This window comes from Oryctolagus cuniculus, chromosome 17 (genome assembly GCF_964237555.1).
Source record: "Oryctolagus cuniculus chromosome 17, mOryCun1.1, whole genome shotgun sequence".
NCBI lineage: Eukaryota > Metazoa > Chordata > Mammalia > Lagomorpha > Leporidae > Oryctolagus > Oryctolagus cuniculus.
In genome coordinates, this window is record NC_091448.1 from 3,533,919 (window position 1) to 3,557,114 (window position 23,196).

General features: G+C 62.5%; 1 long non-coding RNA gene across 1 annotated transcript; it reads right to left on the bottom strand.

The window, feature by feature from the left end:
* Window positions 1–9,261: 9,261 nt before the first annotated feature.
* LOC138846117 (uncharacterized) lies at window positions 9,262–19,094 on the bottom strand. Its single transcript, XR_011383511.1, has 3 exons — window positions 18,990–19,094; window positions 10,784–11,311; window positions 9,262–9,649 (listed from the first exon to the last, which is right to left on the bottom strand). It is a non-coding gene; the product is annotated as an uncharacterized lncRNA (long non-coding RNA).
* Between the last annotated feature and the right edge of the window lie 4,102 nt (window positions 19,095–23,196).

Genomic DNA, 23,196 nt, shown 5'->3' on the forward strand with positions numbered 1-23,196 from the left:
GCGCAGGGTCCTGTGTCGTTCCTCCATGAAGAGGGGGAGCGACACCTTAAAGGCCCCCACAAGAGCATGGCTCTGCAGGGAGGAGGAGCAGAGCGCGAGTGCGGGCCCTTTAAGGGAACCACCTGTCCAGGGGTACCTGTGGCTGACGGAGGTGGATGCCAGGGCCGCTGCAGGGGTACGGTGGCTGATCCCCGCCACAGCCTCCCCTCCCCGTCCACTCTCTGCCCCACCCCTACTGAGACACCCAGCAGCGGCTCCGGGGACCCGAGGGGGAGCAGTCCCCGGCCCCGGGAGTCTGGCTGAACCTTGCAGGAGCTGGACGCCAGCTTGACCTGATGGTCTCATTTCTTCTCCTACAAGCTTTGGGGACGCTAACGTGATTAAGTTCTTCCCACAATTCATTAGCATCATGTTGGAAATCCACTCGTATCTCACACTGTCGGCGTAATCCAATTAGCAAAATGTGTTTCCTGAGCCGGCATATCAGCCACCCGCCACCCGCACCACAGCCCTCTCGCTCGGCTCCCGATGCGTTTGGCTGTGGAAGAGGCCGGTGGACACGGGAGGCCATGGCGGGAGCGGGGCCGCTGCGTGCTGGGTGGGGCTGCGTCCCCGGTCACCCGTGAGTCACAGATGCTCGGTTCTGGGCCCAGATGGGCGGTGGGGGGAGAGCGGAAGCAGATTCCAGCCCTGGCCCTGGTGTCTCGCTCTGCCAATCCTGCCAATCCTGCCAATCCCGCACTTTCTGCTTCCAAGTCGTTTTCTCATCTGGGAAGTGGGGACAGGGGCTCTTCCTCGCAGGGTGGCTGTCGCAGCGGGGGAGAGCCGGCCCAGGGCCGGGCGCCCAGTGGGACCAGCTGCCTTTCCCCGGCCCGTCCCGTTGTCAGCCTCCAGGTCCTAGCTCCTCCCTGCTCACGCTGGGGGTGACCCACGGCAGGGCCCCAGGGCCGCCCCTCCTGACTGCCCTGGGCCGGCTCCTGGTGGTGCCCGCGCTTCTCTGCCTGCTCAGCCTCAGAGCAAACGCCAGCCGAAAGGAGCCAGCATCTCTGTGGTTCTGTGGCTTCAACCCAAACACCAGGGGGTGGACCATGGTGGGGCGGGGTCCAGCTGCTCGCTGATGGCCAGGAAGTGGCCTCTGGGTGGGGGAAGCGGAGGGAACAGGGGGAAGCTGTGTGGTCCCCTCCCCCCCCACGGCTGCCCTGATGGGGGCTCTGCTGCCACCGTGGGCCCCTCCTATCGCCATGGTTACCAGCATCCATCCAGGGCCCTGCCCCCACCCCCTGCCTTCATACCGGGTGCAGGGTCTTCATGCATCCAGCTGGCCCTCCAGCTGGGCAGCCTTGTCTGTTGCCCCTGGACCACCACGGTCAAGGCCGAGGCTGCAGGACCTGGACTAGCCTGGGCCCCCGGCGTCCCCTCCCCCACTTGGGGCTGGTCCTCGGCCTCTACGTGCTGGAATTGTTCAGCTCCTGCCAGAGCAGCAGGACAAAAGCAAAGGGGCCCCACCCCTCCGGCTGGCCGAGGCCCTCGTCCCTGTAAGGGCTGCCCCCTGGCCTTGTCCCTGAGGCCTGGCCTTCCCAGGCTCCTGGAAACCCCCCTCCCCAGACACCACCTCAGGGGTCCCCTTGGCTTGCCCTCCCCCTGCTGTGACTGTGCACTCTCCTCCAAGGCCCCCTCCTAACAACACCTTCCCCAGGGATGGCAGGTGCGGCCTGCCCCCTGCAGCACAGCCCGAGGCTGGACGTCCTCAGAGCTTCCCCCAGCTGCCGCCCAGCAGTTCTGACAGCTGCTCCCCGCGTGCAGCTCAGAACTGACGCTGACTGAAAGAGAGAGGCGCTGGTTCCTGCTGGTGCCCGTCCAGGGTAGGCAGGGGGCTAGGGGGGGTGCTGAGGGCAGCCTTGGGCGTGGGGGTCGGTAGAGCCCACGGTGCAGGTGCCATGTGGGTGCTGCGGGTGGAAGGGAGAAGGCCAGCAAGGGGGCGAGGGCACTGACCTCACGGCAGACTCTGGGAGGCCCTGTGTTTTCCCCCACACACCCCACACAGAGCATCCTGACAGCGGGCGTCGGGGGAGACCAAGGATCTGGGTTCAGAGGCAACAGGGCCAGAACCAGCTTGGGGTGTGGACATCTAGCCTGAGGCCTGGGCCTGGCCCCTGCCCTCCTGGCCCCAGGGCCCTGGGCACAGAGGGAGCTGCGCTGGGAGTGCGGTGGGTGAGTGGGCTCCGGGGTTCTCGGACACCTCCGCTCTCTCCCCCGCCAGGACCCGCTTTCCAGGGTCAGCCTTCCTCCCTCCCTTCCTTTCTTTCTTCCTTCCTTCCTTCTTCTCTCTCTCTCTCTCTCTCTCTCTCTCTCTCTCTCTCTCTCATGTTTTTATTTATTTATTTGAAAGGCAGAGATACAGCCAGAAGGGGGGGAGAGAGACAGAGGAAGATCTTCATCCGCTGGTTCACTCCCCAAATGATCACAGCGGGAGGGCTGGGCCAGGCTGAAGCCAGGAGCCAGGAGCTTCTTCTGGGTCTCCCACGTGGGTGCAGGGCCCCAGGACTTGGCCATCTTCCACTGCTTTCCCAGGCCACAGCAGAGAGCTGGATCAGGAGAGGAGCAGTGCCCATACAGGATGCCGGCATGGCAGGTGGAGGCCTAACCGGCTACGCCACAGCGCCAGCCCTGGGGTCAGCCTTCCTAAGGAGGGGAGCAGAGTTGGGGGGGGCGGAGGCTGGGTCTGCTCAGCACCCCAACCCTGTCCTAGTCCAGGGAGAGACATGGAAGGAGAGGGCTTGTCCTCAGGGCCGCCCCCAGCAGGGACCTAACTGGACAGAACTGCCGGGCCAGGCCCTGGGTCCTCTGTGACATCCAGGCCACCGACACCCTCCTGTGGGGTGACAGTCACATCACAGGATAAGGACGCTGAGCACGGAGCGGGGGCCTGGGACTGTGAGAAGTGCTGGCCAGCGGCTCTGTCTCCAGCGGCCAGCGCTGTCCTGGGCTGTTGTTCTTTGGGGCTCAGCCGAGCCACAGGCGGGGCCCCCACTGTGGGTGTCCGGGGCACCCAGGGGTGGCGGCTCTGGAGCACCCGTTTCCTGCTGTGTGCTCCACAACAGTTGGGGTCTGGGGCGCCTGCCTCGTGCCCTTCACAGCAGAGCAAACCCTCGGCGACCACCCCACGCGCTCCCAGGGGTCCCCTGGCCTGAACATTCTGCCGGCCCAGTGGGGGGGCGAGGTGGCTTCCTGGCTGTGAACCCCTCCCCTTGGAGCAGCCCCCAGCCCAGGAGGTCCTGGGCCAGAGTCCGGCTGTGGGTCAAGGCCGCCCCGCGTCACCCAGGCGAGACCCCAGGGCCCCAGCAGTCCCAGGACGGGGCATGCAGACCCACCAGGAAAGCTTTGGCTCTATTTGCCGGCCCAGCCCCCACACCCGGGGCCGCTCTGGGGCCAGCCTTGCTCTCGGTCATCTGTCTCCCCGGCGTCTGGCTGACAGGTGCGTCTTCGGGCAGCTCCTCTGGGAGAGAAGTCGGGGCCCTCTGAGGTAGGTGGAGAACATGGCTCCCCCACCCAGCCAGGCATGGGGGCCAAGACAGCAGCACGTCCCTGAGAGCCGGGGCCAGGATACAGGCTTTGCTGTGTGGCTTTGAGAAATCTCTCAACCTCTCTGTGCCTGGTTCTGCACCTGTTCAGTGGGAAGGACCCAGCAGCCTCTCAGGTGACAGTGAGGAGCCGAGGGGCACTGCACGGGAAAGACCTGGCATGGGGTGGGCACTTGGCTCAGTGGTTAAGACCCTGGTTGGGGGAGCGTGTCCCACGCTGGAGCCCCCGGGCTCTGGCTCCTGACTGCATCTTCCTGGGGATGCTCTGGAACTGGGTCCCTGCCGCTCGTGTGGGAGTCCTGGGCGGAGCTCCCAGTCCCTGGCTTCTGGCCCCTGGCAGCTGTGGGCGTATGAGGAGTGAGGCAGCAGGTGGGTTCTCCCTCTCTCCCTCCCTCTCTCTCTGTGCCTCTGCCTCCCAAATAAATAAATAAAAATGTAAAAAATAAAAAGCTACCAGTGCTAGCTGAATAGTCTGGGTGGGTATGAAAGCATCAGAAACGAGAGCTCTGGTCTGGGGGCGGGTGTGGCATAGCAGATACGGCCACCGCCTGCGCACCAGCATCCTGTGAATACTGGTTCAAGTCCCGGCTGCTCCACTTCGGATCCAGCTCCCTGATAACGGCCCGGGAGAGCAGCAGAGGATGGTCCAAGTGCTTGGGCCCCTGCACCCACGTGGGAGACCCGGAAGAAGCTCCTGGCTCCTGGCTTCAGCCTGGCCCAGCCCGGTGGTTGCTGCCATCTGGGGAGTGAACCAGCAGATGAAGCCCCGCCCTCATTCTCTCTCTCTCTCTCTCTCTGTCTTTCCTCCTTTTTCTGTAACTCTGCCTCTCAAATAAATAAATCTTTAAAAAGGAGCTTAGGCTTTGCCTTTGCGGTGTGCCCTTAGAGCTGCGCTGTCCAGCCAGCCACTGTCCAATGTGGAGGCTGGGGCAGCCGGTGCCGGAGCCTGGCTATCCCGAGACTTTCTGGTGTGAAATGATGGGATGGTGGGGCTCATGGTGCGGTTCCCACGGAGCAGTCACGCTCCATCCTCGGCCGTCCCCCGGCTGTCCGCTGGCCAGTGACCCTGAGCATCCCGTTCTGGGGAGGACCCATCCACCCCAGGGCTTAAGTGAGACGGCTGACGTCACACCTGGCCCAGCAGGAGCAGAGCCGAGCACCGAGTCCACCCATCAACCAGGTGGAAGCCCATCCATGCTGCTGCAGGCCAGGTGCGCCCTGGCCACCCTGGATTTAACTAGGAATGTTCTGGAATGCGGAGCTCCAAATGCACTTTGGCCATGTGCCGCAGCTCTGCTGCCCAAGTGCCCGCTGGGTACTGAAGTCCTGTTCCACCCGCTCTTAGCACAGGGAGTTTTCACCCCAAAGTTCCAGAACCAGGGACTGTTGTAAAGGCAGGAGTGGAACCCAGGGCTCCGTCCAGGTCCTGAGCCCACAGCCACTGTCCCTGAGGTCCTGCAGTGCCCACACCCTGCCTGTGGCCCGGGGTCTGGGGAACACTTGCTCCTCTGGGGAGACACTTCCAGCAGTTCCAGGGACGCCCCAGCCCTGCTGCTGGTCCCTGACAGCCCAGAGGATGCTGGGAAAAATCCCTGCCAGGGGCACAAGCCCCTCCCCCGCCACGGCCATTTGGAAAAGGGGGGCTGTCTCCCCGGGGAGCATCCCCCAGGAATAACAGCCGGGAGGCCTACTTTTGGAGATAACCGCCGTCATAAACGTCTCATTACTGTAATTAAAGCCTCATCCGTCACTGACATGGTGTTCCCCGAAGCAAGGGTGCAGCAGCCGGTGTGAGGGGCAGCGCAAGCGTCTACACTGCGCTCTCCCTGCCACCATAGCCCCGGGGGCCTGGACGGCCTGGGACGGGGGGCTGGACGGGTCTGGGACGGGGAGCTGGACAGGCCTGGGACAGGGGGGTGGACAGGCCTGGGACAGGGGGCTGGACGGCCTGGGATGGGGAGCTGGATGGCCTGGGATGGGGAGCTGGATGGCCTGGGACAGGGGGATGGACAGCCCGGGATGGGGGGCTAGACGGGCCTGGGACGGGGTGGTGGACAGCCTGGGACAGGGGGGTGGACGGCCTGGGACAGGGGGCTGGACATGTCTGGGACAGGGGGCTGGACGGGCCTGGGATGGGGGGCTGGACAGGCCTGGGACAGGGGGCTGGACAGGCCTGGGACGGGGGGCTGGACGGCCTGGGTCAGGGGGCTGGACGGGCCTGGGATGGGGGGCTAGACGGGCCTGGGACAGGCGGCTGGATGGCCTGGGACAGGGGGTGGACGGGCCTGGGACGGGCAGCTGGATGCAGCGCAGGGAGTGAGATGTGGCGGGAACCCAGCAAGATGGGGGCAGAGTTAAGGGCAGAGCCGAGCCTGGACCTTGCAGGTCCAGACCCAGGACCCAGGTCACCTCGAGGTAGCTCGTGTCACCCCGCCCCGGGCACCCTGCATGAATCCCGAACTGCAGATGAGGCCCTAGCGTTCCTGTGCGTCCCAGGGAGGAGGAGGCTGGGCTCTGCGTCGGCCACACCGAGACCAGGCCCTGCCTGCAGCCCAGCTGTCTTCCTGGGCTCCCTGGGTCCCGGCAGGAGAAGCCCCCCTGACCTTGGCCTTGCTGCCCTTCCTCAGGCACCGCTCATCTCCCCAGCTCGCCAGAGCGGCCGAGGGGCACGGGCGTGTGCCGGGCTCTGCCCAGAGAAGCCCCCGCAGCAGCGGCCTGGCAGTGAGGAGAGCCAGGCTCGGGGAGGCTGAGGAGTGCACCCCGGACACGCAGCTGGGAGGGGCCTGCAGCCCCCCCCCCAGCCCAGCGTGCTGCCTGCCCCGCCCCTTCGGCTCCTCATCCCTCTGTGTGGTAGCCCCACCCACTTTCAGACAACATCCCGGGAGCCTCTCCTGCTGGCCCCCTCCAAGAGGGACCCGGCTGCAGCTGGACACTCGGAGGCAGGCGGCAGCTCTCCTGCAGGCTCGGGGGTGGGTGATGTTTCCCGTGCCAGGAAACCTGGGGTCTGCTGTGGACGGCCAGGGCACCTTGGGTGGGGTGTGGGATGCATAGGGGTGCACAGCTCCCTGCTATGGCCTGGAAAGCAGTGGAAGATGGCGCAAGTCCTTGGCCCCTGCACCCACGTGGGAGACCCAGTTGGAGCTCCTGGCTCCTTGTTTCAGACTGGCTCACCCCTGGCTGTTGCAGGCATTTGGAGAATGAAACAGTAAATGGAAGCTCTCTCTCTCTGTCTTTCTCTCTCTCTCGTCTTTCTGCCTTCCAAATAAAAAAGAGAAAATAAAAAACCCTATTAAAGCAAAGAAAAACAGTGCCATGGGCCTGAGCGTCCCCCCTGCGCCCTCCCTCACCCCAGCCCTGTGCCCCCCGTGGGCAGCTGGGCCCTGGGCCCCTGTGAACCCCTCCTGTCCTTTGCAAAGGACCCTCTCCTCTTGCTTGGACACTGGCCAGCACTGGGACACTCGTTTTACTTGTTCTGGAATCTTCTTCGAGAGCCGCATGTGCCACTCGGCGACGTGCCTCAAGGGAGCTGATCAGGTGCCTGCTCGCAGCGGCCCCACAGCCCGCGCCTGCGGACAGCGCCGGTCCCCCGGTAGCGGTCTCTGAGCCCTCTCCCCGCGCTCTGCTGCTGCAGCCACCCCCACCTTCCACGCTCCGTGGACTCCCGAAACCGTGGCTGGCACCGAAGCCTTTCCACACTGCATTTCTCTGTACACACACCTATGATGAAACGTAATTCCTGGATCAGGCCCGGTGACGTGGACAGCAACAGCTGACACTAAAATAGAACAGCTAGAAGTTACGTAAAACTTATGCATTGCTTGTTTCTAGAATGTTCTGTTCCATGTGTTTGGGTTGCTGCTGAGGCCGTTGGCAGGTGCATGGCCGGCCTCTCGGTGCTATGGTGGTTAGGGGGGCGGGGCCGTGGGTGCTGTGGTTATCCCCATCTAGCAGACACACCCCTAAGCCTGGGAGGGGCTGAGTCACTCACCCAGGGTCACACAGCCTGTCGGAAGCAGGGACAAGGTCACACACAGCTCCTGCGGCTTAGGGAGACCCCTTAGTATCAAGCCTTCCTGTCCACAGCCACGGGAGGCCGGCACTGTGGGCCGGGACCACGCCACAGGGAGTGGCCCCAGGACGGCAGGCGGCTCCCTCCACGTCCTGCACGCTCCATGCCTGGAGCTTCCAGAGAAGCGAGGACCCAGCCCCTGCCTTGCTCACGGCTTCCTGCTCCAGAGTGGGCGCAAGAGACGCCAGTCAGCACCACAGACTCTGGCCCTGCCCCACCGTCCCTGCAAATGGCCCGTTAGCACAGCCCGGGCTCACGCAGGTGCGGCCAGGAGAGTCGGGAAGGCACTGGGCGGGGACGTTGTTCCTGGGGGTAACCGTCTCAGTTTGAGGTCAGATTCTTTGCTGGAGCTGCATCCGCTCCCGCTGGGCTGTGGAGAGGTGCGTTCAATAGGGTCATACGGCAGGGAATCCCGCTACCCGAGGCTGGTGAGCTGGGGCAGCTCCAGGGCCAGGGCAGCAGGGCCAGGTGGGCCGCAGGGACCCTCCCTCCTGGGCTCACCTAAAGACGCGAGGGGCTTCCCTTAGCCCTTCAGGGTCTGCACCGGAGGCAGGAGGGGTCCTCCCCGGACCTCTGCTCAGGGCCCACAGGGAGGGGCCATTTCCGCCCTGAGAGCCCTCTGGCTGGGACAGCCGCTGCCTGGGGGGGGGGGGGGGGGGGCTAGGAGATGACCACCCAGTTATCGGCCAGCTTGGTGGCCCTGCTGGGCCCCTCGCCTCCTCCGGCTCCTGCTCTGTCCCTGTTGCCACAGACCCCGGCCACACCAGGAGTGCAGGTCTGCCGGGAGGTGGCAATCCCAGAAAGTGGGGGGGGGGTGAGTCCCGTGCTGCGGGGGAGGGGAAGGGAGGGGTGAGTCCCGTGCTGCGGGCCTGGGGCGCTGGGCAGCCTCAGGCCTGCTCCTGTCGGGAGAGGTGGCTGGGGGGTCCCTGGTGGTTTTGTCTGCCATGGCCTCAGGGCGGCCCTCTTGTCCTCAGACAAGGGTTTTTGTTTAGTGAGGGACCCTCCGATGTGTCCATTTCTTTGGCTTGCAGCTCAGCAGAATGAGAGAAGCATTGGTGGCCTCCAGGCCGGCTGGACACCAGCCACGCGGCCGTGTGGACACCACTGCCACTCAGGGAGGGTCCCCTGTAGCGCGGGCGGTGACTCCTCCCCATGCACCTGCAGGGACCCCGCCGAGTCTCCACACTGCTCCCCTGCCCCTCCCCGTGGCCGCCGTCCCAGCCACGCCGTCCAGAGGCGGCCAGCGCGGTTGCCCCTCCGTCTGCTCCACTTTGAGTTCGTCTGAGCTGACTCAGCTCCCGGCGACGCCAGACCGTGTTCTAAAAATAAGCACCGCGCCCAGAGCAGAGCGAGGCTCCCACACGCGCTCCGTGGTGCGAGGGAAAGGGAGACAGCCTGGTGGGTGTCACCAGTGACAAAACAGCCCCGCCAAGCTGTCCTCTGTCCTTGCCCCCAGGCCAGGCTCCCTGGAAGTCCTGGGGTCCCGGCAGCGTGAGGGTGGAGGGGTGGGGGTCCCACTGTACCCCGTGTCCTTGAGAACCCTCGGGGATGAGCGCAGCCCCACGGCCAGCTCTGCACAGACACAGCTGCATTAGTGATTCAGGATTTAAATTTTTTGTAAAGATTTATTTCTTTATTTATTTGAAAGGCAGAGTTACAGAGAGAGAGAGAGGGAGGGAGGGAGGGAGGGAGAGAGGGAGAGAGGGAGAGAGGGAGAGAGGGAGAGAGGGAGAGAGGGAGAGAGGGCTTCCATCTGCTGGTTCACTCCCCAGATGGTCGCATAAACCGGAGCTGCGCTGATCCGAAGCCAGGAGCCAGGAGCTTCTTCCCAGTCTCCCACACAGGTGCAGGGCCCAGGGACACAGGCCATCTTCCACTGCTTTCCTAGGCCACAACTGAGAGCTGGATCGGAAGTGGAGCAGCTGGGACTTGAACCAGTGCCCATATGGGATGCCAGCACCGCGTGCGGCAGCTTTATCCGCTACACCACAGCGCTGGCCTGCGGGATTTAGATATGAACACGGATTAGCCGTGCCCGGAACACGGCCCCGGCATTCACACGCAGCCCCGCACGCTCCTAGTGTGAACAGGAGTGGCAGCTGCACCCCCTTCTCTCTGCGCCACCCTCCTCCCGGCAGGCAGTCTCCCCAAAGCAGAGGGCTCAGTCCGCAAGGAGCCCGGCCGGGGAGACAGGCGCCCAGAGAGCTGAGCCTGTGGGTGTGACTCCCGGAGAGAGGAGCGTGCAGTTGGGGATCCCCAAGGCCCACCCTCCCTGAGCGGGACAGCAGAGCCAGACAGCTGAGGCCCAGGGGACGGGCCCTGCCTCTGCCCTCGCGGGGGCCATCCAGCCTGCCCTTGGCCTTGGGCGCTCCTGGCTCTCCGGTATGCAGACGGCATGGCCCTCTGAGGTCTCCATATTGCAGGAGCCAATTCCTGTAGGAAACTCTCTCTCTCTCTCTCTCTCTCTCTCTTTCTCTCCCGCCCCCCCCCCCCCCCATGAGATGGAGGCTGTGGAATCCCTGCCTGGGTGGTCTGCAGCCCCTGCTCTGAGCCTGCAGCAGCCGGGGGCGGGGAGGGGTGGGCGCAGGCTCCGTCCCTCGTCCCTTGGCTTGCATTTTCTCAAGCCGGTTCTTCCAGGCCCTGCTGCCCTCCGGGGTCATTTGATTGTGCCCCTCACTGCCTTTGATCCTCCGAGCCGCCAGGCTCGCGGTTCCAGCGTCTGTGGTGGCGGGAGACTGATTTGAAAGCTGCAGCCCGAGAGGCCACCCTCTGGGCTGCTGTCAAGTCGATTTCCACGGCCTCCAGGGCGCAAGTGGAAAACACGGCCTGGGGACAGAGCTGCTGCCAGGGAGAGGTCCCCCAGTGTCCCCAGGGCCCCTCAGGCCGCAGCGACCCACTCTCCTCGGCTGATTCCTGGCTGCCAAGGCGGGGGCCTTCACATACCCACACATACAGCCACCTATCATCCACTCGGCACTCTGTCCATCCGTCCATCATCCATCCATTCATGCATCTGCAACTCTGGCTACCCTCCCACCCACCCACTCCCCAGCTCACCCATCCATCCCTCCAACCAGCCTCTACCCAGCCAGCCAGCATCTCCCATCCACCCCCCCACACCATGCATATGCACCTGTCACGTTGATACACCGGGTGCCAGCCGCGTGTCCCCTGCACACTTGACGGCTGGGCAGGGGCTGCTGCCCCCGAGAGATTGTACTCCGGCTCCATGATTCTGCTCCCCGCGCTGGGCTGCAGGAAGCGGGAGGACACGGAGGCCAAGGAGGCCGGCCCTCCCTCGGGGACAGCAGAGAGAGGAGAAGGCCTCACAGGCAGGGGGCGCATCTGCCGGGTTTTGAACTTGGTGCAGCTTTTGGCCAGGCGGAAGAAAGACATTTCTTAGGAAGGAAGGAGCACGCGGGACAGAGAGAAATTAGCGAACACACAAGGGGCCGTCCTAGGGGCAGCGCGCTGAGGCAGCCTGGCGTGTTTCGTCTCTGGCTGGCCGTGAAAAGACCCGGACGTCAGTGCAGGGCCGGCCGGGGAGGATGCACTTCCGCTGTCAGGGCTGTGAGGTTTCCATAGTGACGGGCGCTGGCTGCAGCTCCAGCTGAAGTTTTCCACCCCTTCCAGCCAAGTGCCCAAGACGGCTTCTTTTTTTCTGTTTTTAGCAAAAGATTTAGTGGGGCTGGCGTCGTGGCGTAGCAGGCAAAGCCCCTGTCTCTGACGCCAACACCCCACGTGGGCGCAGTTGGAGACCCGGTTGCTCCACTTCTGATCCAGCTCCCTGCCGGTGCTCCGGGAATGGTGGCGGAGGATGGGCTTCGTGGCTAGGCCCTGCACCTGCCTGGGAGACCTGGAGGAAGCTTCAGGCCTAGCCCCAGCGGTTGTAGCCATTGGGGAGTGAAACAGGGGATGGGGGATCTCTCTCTCTCTCTCTAACTCTGCCTTTCAAATAAATCTTAAAAAAAAAAAAAAAGTGTGCATGAGATCCAAGAGAAACAGCCCTTCAACCACTGGGTGTGCAGGGGCTCCAGCACCCTGCCCCGCTGCACGTTAGCAGAGCCGCCTAGGGCCGCCCACCTCCAGGACGAGCTGCAATCAGGCGGCAGGGCTGGGAGGAGACACGGAGACTCCCACGACGCGGTTCACCCTGCAGCAGATCGGCTCGCCCAGGCCTCGGTCCCGTTTTACAGGGAAGGCAACCACGGTGCAGCAGGGCGGGCTTTGCCGTCAGCATAGACCAGTACCACCTGAGCTGCCGGGGTGGAGCCAGGTGTGACCACAGCAGGTGACAAGCAGCCCTGCTGATGGCCCCTGGTCAAGGACACTAAGGGCACAGTTGCAGGGGAGCACGGAGGGAGACCACCCACCACGGGCACTCTCGGGGTGCCTGTACAGGGTGCTACGCAGGTTCCGTTTAGGGTGCGGTCTGTGCTGCCTGGGGGGAGGGTCTAAGGAATCGGGGGCTCTCTCTGGATTGGACGCTTCCGCTGACGCGCGTGTGACCAATGACACCAGGTTTCGTTTGCCGCACTCAGCGGAGGCCGACGCAGGCTGCACACTTTGCACACGTTTCCCGATCGGGCCGGGCTCCGTGGACACCGCGGCTCCCATGGCATTGTCCACTCAGCCCCCCGTTATCTCGACTCTCGGAACAGGGGCTTCCCAGTGACAACCCTTCCCTGGGGGCTTTGCCTGATGCTCTGGGCGCCCTCATGGCAAGCGGCCGGAGCCCCGGGCCCCTGCGTGGGAACATGGAGCTCCGTTGCAGGGTGGAACCCCTGCCATTCAGGGCTGATATTCTATGAACACAAATTTCTTCTTAAACTAGAACTTTTTAATTTTATTACTAGTGAGGAGGCCTGGAGCAGCAAAGAACATTGTATTTTCTTTTTTCTTTCTCTTTTTAAAATTAATTAATTTATTTGAAAGTCAGAGTTACAGAGAGGGAGAGACAGAGAGAGAGACAGAGACAGAGACAGAGACAGAGAGAGAGGTCTTCCATTTGCTTGTTCATTCCCCAGATGGCCACAATGGCCAGCACTGGGCCAGGCTGAAGCCAGGAGCCAGGAGCTTCTTCTGGGTCTCCCTTGCGGGTTCCGGGCCCCAAGCACTTGGGCCATCTTCCACTGCTCTCCCATGCACATCAGCAGGGAGCTGGATGGGTAGTGGAGCAGGTGGGACTTGAACTGGCGCCCCTAGGGGATGCTGGCCCTGCGGGTGGTGACTTAACCCAGTGCACCAGAGAGCCGGCCCCAGGACATTGCATTCACACGATGAAAAGTGCTCTTTGAGGTCCGATGTGGACACCAAATTGTGGACTTCAGGGCCCGAGGCCGCCTTGGATGAAGTCTTGTGTGATCCCTGCACGTTACCCACGAGGGAGCAGGCCCAGGGGGCCTCGGCCAGCCCTGTGCAGGCCGCAGCAGGTTTGAGCGCCCAGAGGCTCCCGACAGAGGGGCCGGGGGGGGGGGGGACGGGGAGTGGGTGCTTGGCTGGCTCTTGCCGGCGCCACCCCATGAGGTCTTTCCACGGGACTTTTGAGGGGTTCAGTTCCTGCAGCTCAGCCCCAGCACCCACTCCCGGGCAGCGCCAGGCCCCGGGGGGTCTCTGTCACGTCTCTGACGCCCGCGTGGACTCAAGCCATGGGTCAGGCATGGCTCCAGTCTCAGGCAGCTCCTACCGTAGCCTTCACCCTGTTCCCGGGAGGGAGCTGTGGCACCCATGGCAGGGTCCCTGCCCAGCTCCGTGGGAGGACAGAGAGCCACATGGCAGCCGCGGCAGCTCTGCCGATGAGCCGGGGCCGCTCGCTCACCTCTGCCCCACGGCTCCAGGAGTCCGGGGGCAGCGTGAGGCCTGGGAGCACCCTCTTCACACGGGGCCACGCCCCATCCAGGGCACCACCAACCCCACCCTCCCCAGGACCAGGGGCCAGACCACCACGGACAGCCCCGCAGCCAGAGCGCTGAGGTGGCCCACGCTGGCAGGCCCTGGGCTGCCTAACCTGACACAGACACCACTCGACCCACTGTGGTGCTCCCCGTGTGGTCTGCACAGTGCCCTGGACCCCTCCTCTGGGGAACTGTGACCAACAAACACTGTTTTACACTGGGGGGGGGGAGGGAGGGAGGGAGAGAGAGAGAGCGCGCGCACCTATCACTGGGTCACGTCCCACGCTGGCCTGGCCTGGGACAAGGCTGGGGCCCCGCCAGGAGCTGATCCAGGGTTCCCGTGTGGGTGGGGTGGCTCCGTCCTGGTGCCATCACAGCCGCCTCCGGGGTCTGCAGGAGCCGGGAGCCGGGCAGGAGCCGGGGAACCCAGGCACCTCCAGGCCGACGGCGATGCCAGCCACCGAGGGATGTTTCGGGGCCCTGTGCCCTCAGCTCTGGGCCCAGCAGGCGGCCATCACCGGGCAGGACTCAGGGGTCATGGGCTCCGAGGGTACCAGGTGTGTGTGCCTTGCTCTCAGCCGGCCGGGACAGGTGGACGCGGGCGCTGCCTCCATCCCCAGGACCCTAGAATTCTGGCACCGGTGCCGGTCTCTGCCCAAAACCAGCTGGGCTGGGACACACAGGGGCTGCAGAGGGGGCGGGACTCCCAGGACAGCAGTGCCACCGCGGGGTTCCAGGGTTCACCTCTCACTCCATGGACAAGGGCAGGGAGGCCCGGATGTGCACGGCCCTGGAGGACAGGGAACCCAGATCCGGGTCCTTTCTGGCCCTGAAGCGAGCTTGAGGGAGATGCTCCAGCTCTCGCCCCCTCTCCTGCGCTCTCCCGCTCCCCTCCCTGCACGAATCTTGGGGAGCCTTCCCTGTGCCGGGTTCTCCCTCCTGGTCACTCTCCTCAGCTGGGTCGGAGCAGGGGACACAGGAAGAGTGTGGGGACAGTGGGCACAGGCTGGGGTGTGCTCTCGGGGCCACATCGGCTGCCAGCCTGGTATGGCAGGGCAGGTGTACCCCTGTAGGGCCGGAAGACCCTCCCCGTGTCTCCCTGAGCACCTGCCCTAGAGCGGGGCCTCTGGGGTGCTGGGGGGGGTCTCCCAGGCTTCCCCTGCAGCTGGGCAAGAGCGAGGCTGCTCAGCGTCGCCCTGCCCCCTCCCAGACGCTGAGGGCAGAAGATTCCTCCCCAGGAATCCTCGGGGACTCTGGGCTGCTACCAGGGGAAGGCTCTGGCTCCTGTGCAGCTGTCCTGGGCCTCAGGGCACAGCCCGACCACCCCAGAACAGGGAGCTCAGAGAGGCGAGCCCTGGACCCCGCTGCAGTCTGTGGGACACGCGGCTTCCTGGGCTCCACTCCAGGTCTTGGGGTCCAAGCTGGGCTTGGGGCTGGAGCTCTGCTTGTCTCCCAGCCCGCAGGGGGTCCGTCGCCCGAGGGTGGGCCCTGGCAGAGTGGGCCGGTGAGGTTGAGGGGTGCGGGCCCCTGTTAAGCCGGGAGGATGGTCAGCTTCTCTCTGCAGGGGCGTGACCGTGCCCAGCAGAGACCGGGGGAGCAGGATGGGGAAGACGGAGGCTGGAGCTGGCCGGGAGCCTCGTCCTCGCCGGGCTGGGCTCACGGCCAGGCCCTCCGCGGATGAAGATGTTCCAGCCGCATCCTGGGAAGCGGCCAGAACCTGCCAGTGAGCGGGCAGCTCGCAGCTCAGCTCACATGCAAATCCGGGGCCCAGCGACTGTCCCGTCATGCAGGCGGCCGGCAGCCCCTCGGGGGACCTGGGATTCTCAGGGGTGTGGGGGAGGCTCCCGGCTGCCCGGCCAGGGGCTGCCAGGCACGTGACTGGCCCATTCGTCACAACTCAATGGGCCGGCACGGGCCGGGATGCCAGCTCTGGTTCTTGGCCAAGGAAACAAAGCCGCTGCCACTGAGCTAATGGGGAGGGAAGGAGGCGGGGGTGGACGGGCACGCAGGGAGAGCAGGCATGCCAAGGGTCCCGCGCAGTGCCACGTGCCGCATCCTGGAGAGGGTGGCGGATGAGGGCCGAGACAGCTGTTTGGAGACTGCCTGGCCCCTCCCCGGCCTGCACCTGCCACTCAGCTCTCACCAGGCCCTTCCACCGGGAAGATCCCAGCTGCCGGATGGGAGCTGCAGGGGCTGGGGACGGCCAGGGGCTGTTCCAGGACCACAGAAACCACTGGTCCTGTGCCTCTGCTGAAACTGCATGAACAGGGGCCAGTGCTTGTGGTGTAGCAGGTAAAGCTGCCACCTGCAGTGCTGGCATCTCATATGGGAGCCGGTTCAAGTCCCGGCTGCTCCACTTCCCATCCAGCTCTCTGCTGTGGCCTGGGAAAGCAGTGGAAGATGGCCCAAGTCCCTGGGCCCCTGCACCCGCGTGGGAGACCCAGAAGAAGCTCCTGGCTCCTGGCTTTGGATCAGCACAGCTCCAGCCATTGTGGCCAGTTGGGGAGTGAACCAGCAGATGGAAGACCTCTCGCTCGCGCTCTCTCTCTCTCTCTCTTTTTCTCTCTGCCTCTCTATAACTCTGCCTTTCAAATAAACAAATAAATCTTTTTTAAAAAAAATCTGTATCCATCTACCCTTTCTTTGACTCTTGGCTCTGCTCCGCTGGGCCCTGGGCCCTGGGCCCCGGGATTCATGTCGCAGCCTGAGCTCTGAAGCTGCCGTGTCAGCAAGAAAGGGGCCGTTCTTCCTACTCGGCCGATCGGGAATCTGAGTTCGAGGGTCCTGTCCCCGCCTCCCAGGGAAGCCACGGCAGGAAGGCGGGTGATGGAGTCTGCGATGTCTCCGCTGCCAGGAGCTCTGAGACTGGATCCGGTGCGGCTGCCCCATGGGGTGGCACCCGCAGCCCCCAAGCCCCACCCCGCCCCGGTGGGTTTTTTGGTTCTCAGGGAATGACGGTGTTTCTCCGTCTCCTCCCCTGCCTTCTACCTGGGTGTTTAGGCCATTCACATTTTTAAAAAGATTTATTTATTTGCTTATTTGAAAGTCAGAGTTACACAGAGAGGAGAGGCGGTATGGAGGGTCTTCTATCCGCTGGTTCACTCCCCAACTGGCTGCAATGGCCAGAGCTGCATCGATCCGAAGCCAGGAGCCAGGAGCTTCTTCCAGGTCTCCTAAGTGGGTGCAGGATCCAAGCACTCAGGCCACGTTCCACTGCTTTCCCAGGCCGTCAACTGAGAGCCGGATCGGAAGTGGAGCAGCCAGGACTCGAACTCACATCCATATGCAGTGCTGGTGCTGCAGGTGGAGGCTTAACCTACCATGCCACAACTTTGGCTACAACAAAAGACTTTTTTTTTAGATTTATTTTTATTATTTATTTGAAAGTCAGAGTTACACAGAGAGAGGAGAGGCAGAGAGAGAGAGAGAGAGAGAGAGAGAGAGAGGTCTACCATCAGCTGGCTGCAATGGCTAGAGTTGTGCCAATCTGAAGCCAGGAGCCAGGAGCTTCTTTCAGGTCTCCCACATGTGTGCAGGGGCCCAAGCACTTGGGCCATCTTCCACTGCTTTCCCAGGCCACAGCAGAGAGCTGGATGGGAAGTAGAGCAGCCGGGACTCGAACCAGCGCCCATATGGGATGCCAGCACTGCAGGCGGAGGCTTTACCTGCTACACCACAGCGCCGGCCCCAAAAACAGACTTTTAAAGGCCTGTATGCCACATATGAAAATCAGCTGTGAACTGTACAAATTCTAGAAGGAAACATAGGAAGAGAGTCTCCGTGACCTTGGCATTGAGGGGATACCTGAAGCACGAACAGAGAAGACGCCGACGAACCAGACTTGGTCAAAGTGGAAAACCCGCCTGTCACTGTCGGGATGCGGGACAGACAGACCGCAGGCTGGGAGGGAATGTTGGCAGCCTCAGCCGGCACGGGGTTCGTGTGCAGAACCTGCAAGGGTGGCTCACAACGCGGCAGCCGCTCCCCGTGTCCGGGGCTGCGTCGGTGACCCGCAGTCATCTCCGGTCCAGACCCATTCAATGGGAAACCCCAGAAATGAACCATTTGTCACTTTTGGTTGGGCCCCTCTGTGAGCGGGTGGGGAAGTCCTGCACCATCTTGCTGTGTCCTGCCTGGGGACGGTGCGTCCAGGCTGCGTGCACCCCCACTCCTCGGTCCTCGGCAGCCGTGGCAGCTGTCCCGTGGGCCGGGTGGTATCACAGAGCCGCGTTCAAGTCACGCTTCTTCCACTTGACAGCCGTGGAGTCAGTGCTGGTGGTCGGAACGCACCCGGGAGGAACTGTGAAGTGGTTTCCTCTAAAGGGAGAAGCCGCCTGTGACACCGGCACTGCACACAAGTGCTGGTTCGAGTCCCAGCTGCTCCGCTCCCGATCCAGCTCCCTGCTGACGCACCTGGGACAGCAGCAGAGGAGGCCCAAGGTGGAGACCTGGATGGAGCTCCAGGCTCCTGGCTTCAACCTAGCCCAGCCCCAGACACTGTGAGCATGTGCGGAGTGAACCAGTGGGTGGAAGTTTCTCTCTCTCTCTCTCTCTCTCTTGCTCTCGCTCTCTCTCTCCCCTCCGTCACCCTCTCTCTCCCTCTCTCTCCTTGTCACTCTGCCTTTCAAATAAATAAGTCTTTTTTAAAAGTGAGGTGGAAGCTCCCCACTTAGTCGGGAGGGGAGAATCGTGTGGCCAGGTTGCCGAGAGCTGGAGCGGGTTACCGCTGTCCGTCTCTTACTCTGCCTGTCGTATAAACGAAGCTTTGTCACGGCACAGGCCAAGGAAAGCGTGTATAACGCCGTGTCCGGTGCCATCGGCGGCTCCCGGCCTTGGAAAGGGCCCTCCTGGACCGGGGAGCCGCCGTGAGCGCCTTGTCCCCCACAGCGGGCAAAGATGGCAGCTGATGGCTTCTCCGTGGCCCCACCTGCTCCAGAACACCCCGCCCCATCAATCTCAGCCATGGTCTCCTTAACCCCCCCGGGACGGCTGGGCCCTGCCATGCCCCGTCCTGGGCGGTGGCCAGGAAGCCGCCCAGGCTGGGAGCTGGGGGCAGCCGCAGGCTGCTGCGCGCCGGGCCGTGGCTCTCCGCTGCCCAGCATTTCCGCACCTGGCTGCGTGAGGTGGAGAGGAATCAGCCGTTCCTGCATCGCAGCCGGGCGCGCGCTCGCCACTGCTCACCAGGGCGGGCACGTGGACTGCAAAGAGAAAGTCCTTCCTCCCTGCTGGCCAAAGGCCGCTACCACCAAGAGGGCGCTCCCCACCCACCCAGCTCTGCATCCCCAGCCAGGCCGCGGCCCGGACCCCTGGGCCCCACCAGTGCCTCCCCGCCCCCACGCACCTGTCCCAGCCCCGGGCCTTCAGCCGCTCCTCTGCCCGTGCAGTGGCTCTTCCAGACCCAGGACGCAGCCCCCAGCTCCTCCCGGCTTTCCCGCTGCACCGCACCTGCACCTCCTCGGCTGTGCCTGGTGCGTGGTGACAGTCCCTTGTCCTGCGAGCCTCCCCTGGGCCTCCGAGCGGCTCCGTGTTTGATGAACACACGCCTTAAGTAAACAGCGCTCCGGGAGGGATGACTGACAGGCACGGCTGTGACCCACGACCCCGCTGGAAGGGAATGAAGACAGATGACCCCGACAACATTCCTGAGGTTAATCCCCACGCCAGGGGTCAGCCGGCTTTGTCTGCAGGGTCCAGGGAGTAAATGTTCTGGGCTCAGAGCCACACGGCCGAGGCGGTGTGAAAACAACACCACGTGTAGCTTATGCTCGCACACGTACACGCATGCACACACATGCATATAGGGCTCACACATGCACCCGTGTGCACACATACACACACACACACATGCACCTGTGTGCACACATACGCACACACACATGCCTTTAGGGCTCACACATGCACCTGTGTGCACACATGCATGCAAAGCTCACACATGCACGCGTGTGTACATGACTGTGTGCACACACACATGCACACACAGGTTCTGTTAGGGACGTGTTATGGGTTGAGTGTGGCCCCAGGCCTTCAACCCCACCGAGAGGAGGAAGCGTGGCCTGGTTGTGGGGTTGGGAGGCGGGGTCTTGGGCGCGTGGTTAGGGTCAGATCAGAGAGCGGCTCTGGGACTGAATCCAAGTGCTTTTGCAGGGAGGAGAGAGGCCAGGTGGGGACACACACACACACGCACATGCACCCGTGCAAACGTGCACACGCCCGTGCACACATGTGCTCCCTGTCTCAGGTACCACCTGGGGACACTGCAGGCAGTGGGCGTGGCCCGGCCAGCCTCCACCTCCAGAACCATGACCGAAAGTGACCTCCCTCCTCGGGAGTGCCAGCCTAGCCACAGCCCTGAGGTAGCAGCACCCGGGCCAGCACAGGACGGACGTCCCCACAGGACAGGCCCCCAGACGAGCATCTCCCCTCACCCCACCCCCTGCAGGGGGACCCCTCCCAGGAGGCCAGAGTAAAAACAAGCGTGGGAAATGCAGACTGTGAAAAAGATGTAGCTGTCCTAGGTTTTTGCACCAAAGTGACCTTATCCTTTTGTCCAGTTTCCTGAGAAACTTCCTGAGCTACCTGTATTTATTTATGAAAAAACACGGGGCACCTGTCACTAGCACCTGTAGGTGTGAGTGTGCAGGGTACACACAGGTTCACCTGTCTCTGTAGGTGTGCAGTGTGCAGGGTACACACAGGTGCACCTGTCTCTGTAGGTGTGCAGTGTGCAGTGTACACACAGGTGCACCTGTCTCTGTAGTGTGAATGTGCAGGGTACACACAGGTGCACCTGTCTCTGTAGTGTGAGTGTGCAGGGTACACACAGGTGCACCTGTCTCTGTAGTGTGAGTGTGCAGGGTACACACAGGTGCACCTGTCTCTGTAGGTGTGAGTGTGCAGGGTGCACACAGGTGCACCTGTCTCTGTAGTGTGAGTGTGCAGTGTACACACAGGTGCACCTGTCTCTGTAGTGTGAATGTGCAGTGTACACACAGGTGCACCTGTCTCTGTAGGTGTGAGTGTGCAGGGTACACACAGGTGCACCTGTCTCTGTAGTGTGAGTGTGCAGGGTACACACAGGTGCACCTGTCTCTGTAGTGTGAGTGTGCAGGGTACACACAGGTGCACCTGTCTCTGTAGGTGTGCAGTGTGCAGGGTACACACAGGTGCACCTGTCTCTGTAGGTGTGAGTGTGCATGGCACACACAGGTGCACCTGTCTCTGTAGGTGTGCAGTGTGCAGGGTGCACACAGGTGCACCTGTCTCTGTAGGTGTGAGTGTGCAGGGTACACACAGGTGCACCTGTCTCTGTAGGTGTGAGTGTGCATGGCACACACAGGTGCACCTGTCTCTGTAGGTGTGAGTGTGCATGGCACACACAGGTGCACCTGTCTCTGTAGGTGTGCAGTGTGCAGGGTGCACACAGGTGCACCTGTCTCTGTAGGTGTGAGTGTGCAGGGTACACACAGGTGCACCTGTCTCTGTAGGTGTGAGTGTGCATGGCACACACAGGTGCACCTGTCTCTGTAGGTGTGAGTGTGCATGGCACACACAGGTGCACCTGTCTCTGTAGGTGTGCAGTGTGCAGGGTGCACACAGGTGCACCTGTCTCTGTAGGTGTGAGTGTGCAGGGTACACACAGGTGCACCTGTCTCTGTAGGTGTGAGTGTGCATGGCACACACAGGTGCACCTGTCTCTGTAGGTGTGCAGTGTGCAGGGTGCACACAGGTGCACCTGTCTCTGTAGGTGTGAGTGTGCAGGGTACACACAGGTGCACCTGTCTCTGTAGGTGTGAGTGTGCATGGCACACACAGGTGCACCTGTCTCTGTAGGTGTGAGTGTGCATGGCACACACAGGTGCACCTGTCTCTGTAGGTGTGCAGTGTGCAGGGTGCACACAGGTGCACCTGTCTCTGTAGGTGTGAGTGTGCAGGGTACACACAGGTGCACCTGTCTCTGTAGGTGTGAGTGTGCATGGCACACACAGGTGCACCTGTCTCTGTAGGTGTGAGTGTGCATGGCACACACAGGTGCACCTGTCTCTGTAGGTGTGCAGTGTGCAGGGTGCACACAGGTGCACCTGTCTCTGTAGGTGTGAGTGTGCAGGGTACACACAGGTGCACCTGTCTCTGTAGGTGTGAGTGTGCATGGCACACACAGGTGCACCTGTCTCTGTAGGTGTGCAGTGTGCAGGGTACACACAGGTGCACCTGTCTCTGTAGGTGTGAGTGTGCAGGGTACACACAGGTGCACCTGTCTCTGTAGGTGTGAGTGTGCATGGCACACACAGGTGCACCTGTCTCTGTAGGTGTGCAGTGTGCAGGGTACGCACAGGTGCACCTGTCTCTGTAGGTGTGAGTGTGCAGGGTACACACAGGTGCACCTGTCTCTGTAGGTGTGAGTGTGCATGGCACACACAGGTGCACCTGTCTCTGTAGGTGTGAGTGTGCATGGCACACACAGGTGCACCTGTCTCTGTAGGTGTGCAGTGTGCAGGGTGCACACAGGTGCACCTGTCTCTGTAGGTGTGAGTGTGCAGGGTACACACAGGTGCACCTGTCTCTGTAGTGTGAGTGTGCAGGGTGCACACAGGTGCACCTGTCTCTGTAGGTGTGCAGTGTGCAGGGTACACACAGGTGCACCTGTCTCTGTAGGTGTGAGTGTGCAGGATACACACAGGTGCACCTGTTTCTGTAGGTGTGAGTGTGCAGGGTACACACAGGTGCACCTGTCTCTGTAGGTGTGCAGTGTGCAGGGTACGCACAGGTGCACCTGTCTCTGTAGGTATGAGTGTGCAGGGTACACACGGTGCACCTGTCTCTGTAGGTGTGAGTGTGCAGGGTTTGCACAGGCTCACCTGTCTCTGTAGGTGTGCAGTGTGCAGGGTACACACAGGTGCACCTGTCTCTGTAGGTGTGAGTGTGCAGGGTACACACAGGTGCACCTGTCTCTGTAGGTATGAGTGTGCAGGGTACACACGGTGCACCTGTCTCTGTAGGTGTGAGTGTGCAGGGTTTGCACAGGCTCACCTGTCTCTGTAGGTGTGCAGTGTGCAGGGTACACACAGGTGCACCTGTCTCTGTAGGTGTGAGTGTGCATGGCACACACAGGTGCACCTGTCTCTGTAGGTGTGAGTGTGCATGGCACACACAGGTGCACCTGTCTCTGTAGGTGTGCAGTGTGCAGGGTGCACACAGGTGCACCTGTCTCTGTAGGTGTGAGTGTGCAGGGTACACACAGGTGCACCTGTCTCTGTAGTGTGAGTGTGCAGGGTGCACACAGGTGCACCTGTCTCTGTAGGTGTGCAGTGTGCAGGGTACACACAGGTGCACCTGTCTCTGTAGGTGTGAGTGTGCAGGATACACACAGGTGCACCTGTTTCTGTAGGTGTGAGTGTGCAGGGTACACACAGGTGCACCTGTCTCTGTAGGTGTGCAGTGTGCAGGGTACGCACAGGTGCACCTGTCTCTGTAGGTATGAGTGTGCAGGGTACACACGGTGCACCTGTCTCTGTAGGTGTGAGTGTGCAGGGTTTGCACAGGCTCACCTGTCTCTGTAGGTGTGAGTGTGCAGGGTTTGCACAGGCTCACCTGTCTCTGTAGGTGTGAGTGTGTGTGCATAGTTGTATAGCCCGTGCCTGGCTGTTTGCTACAA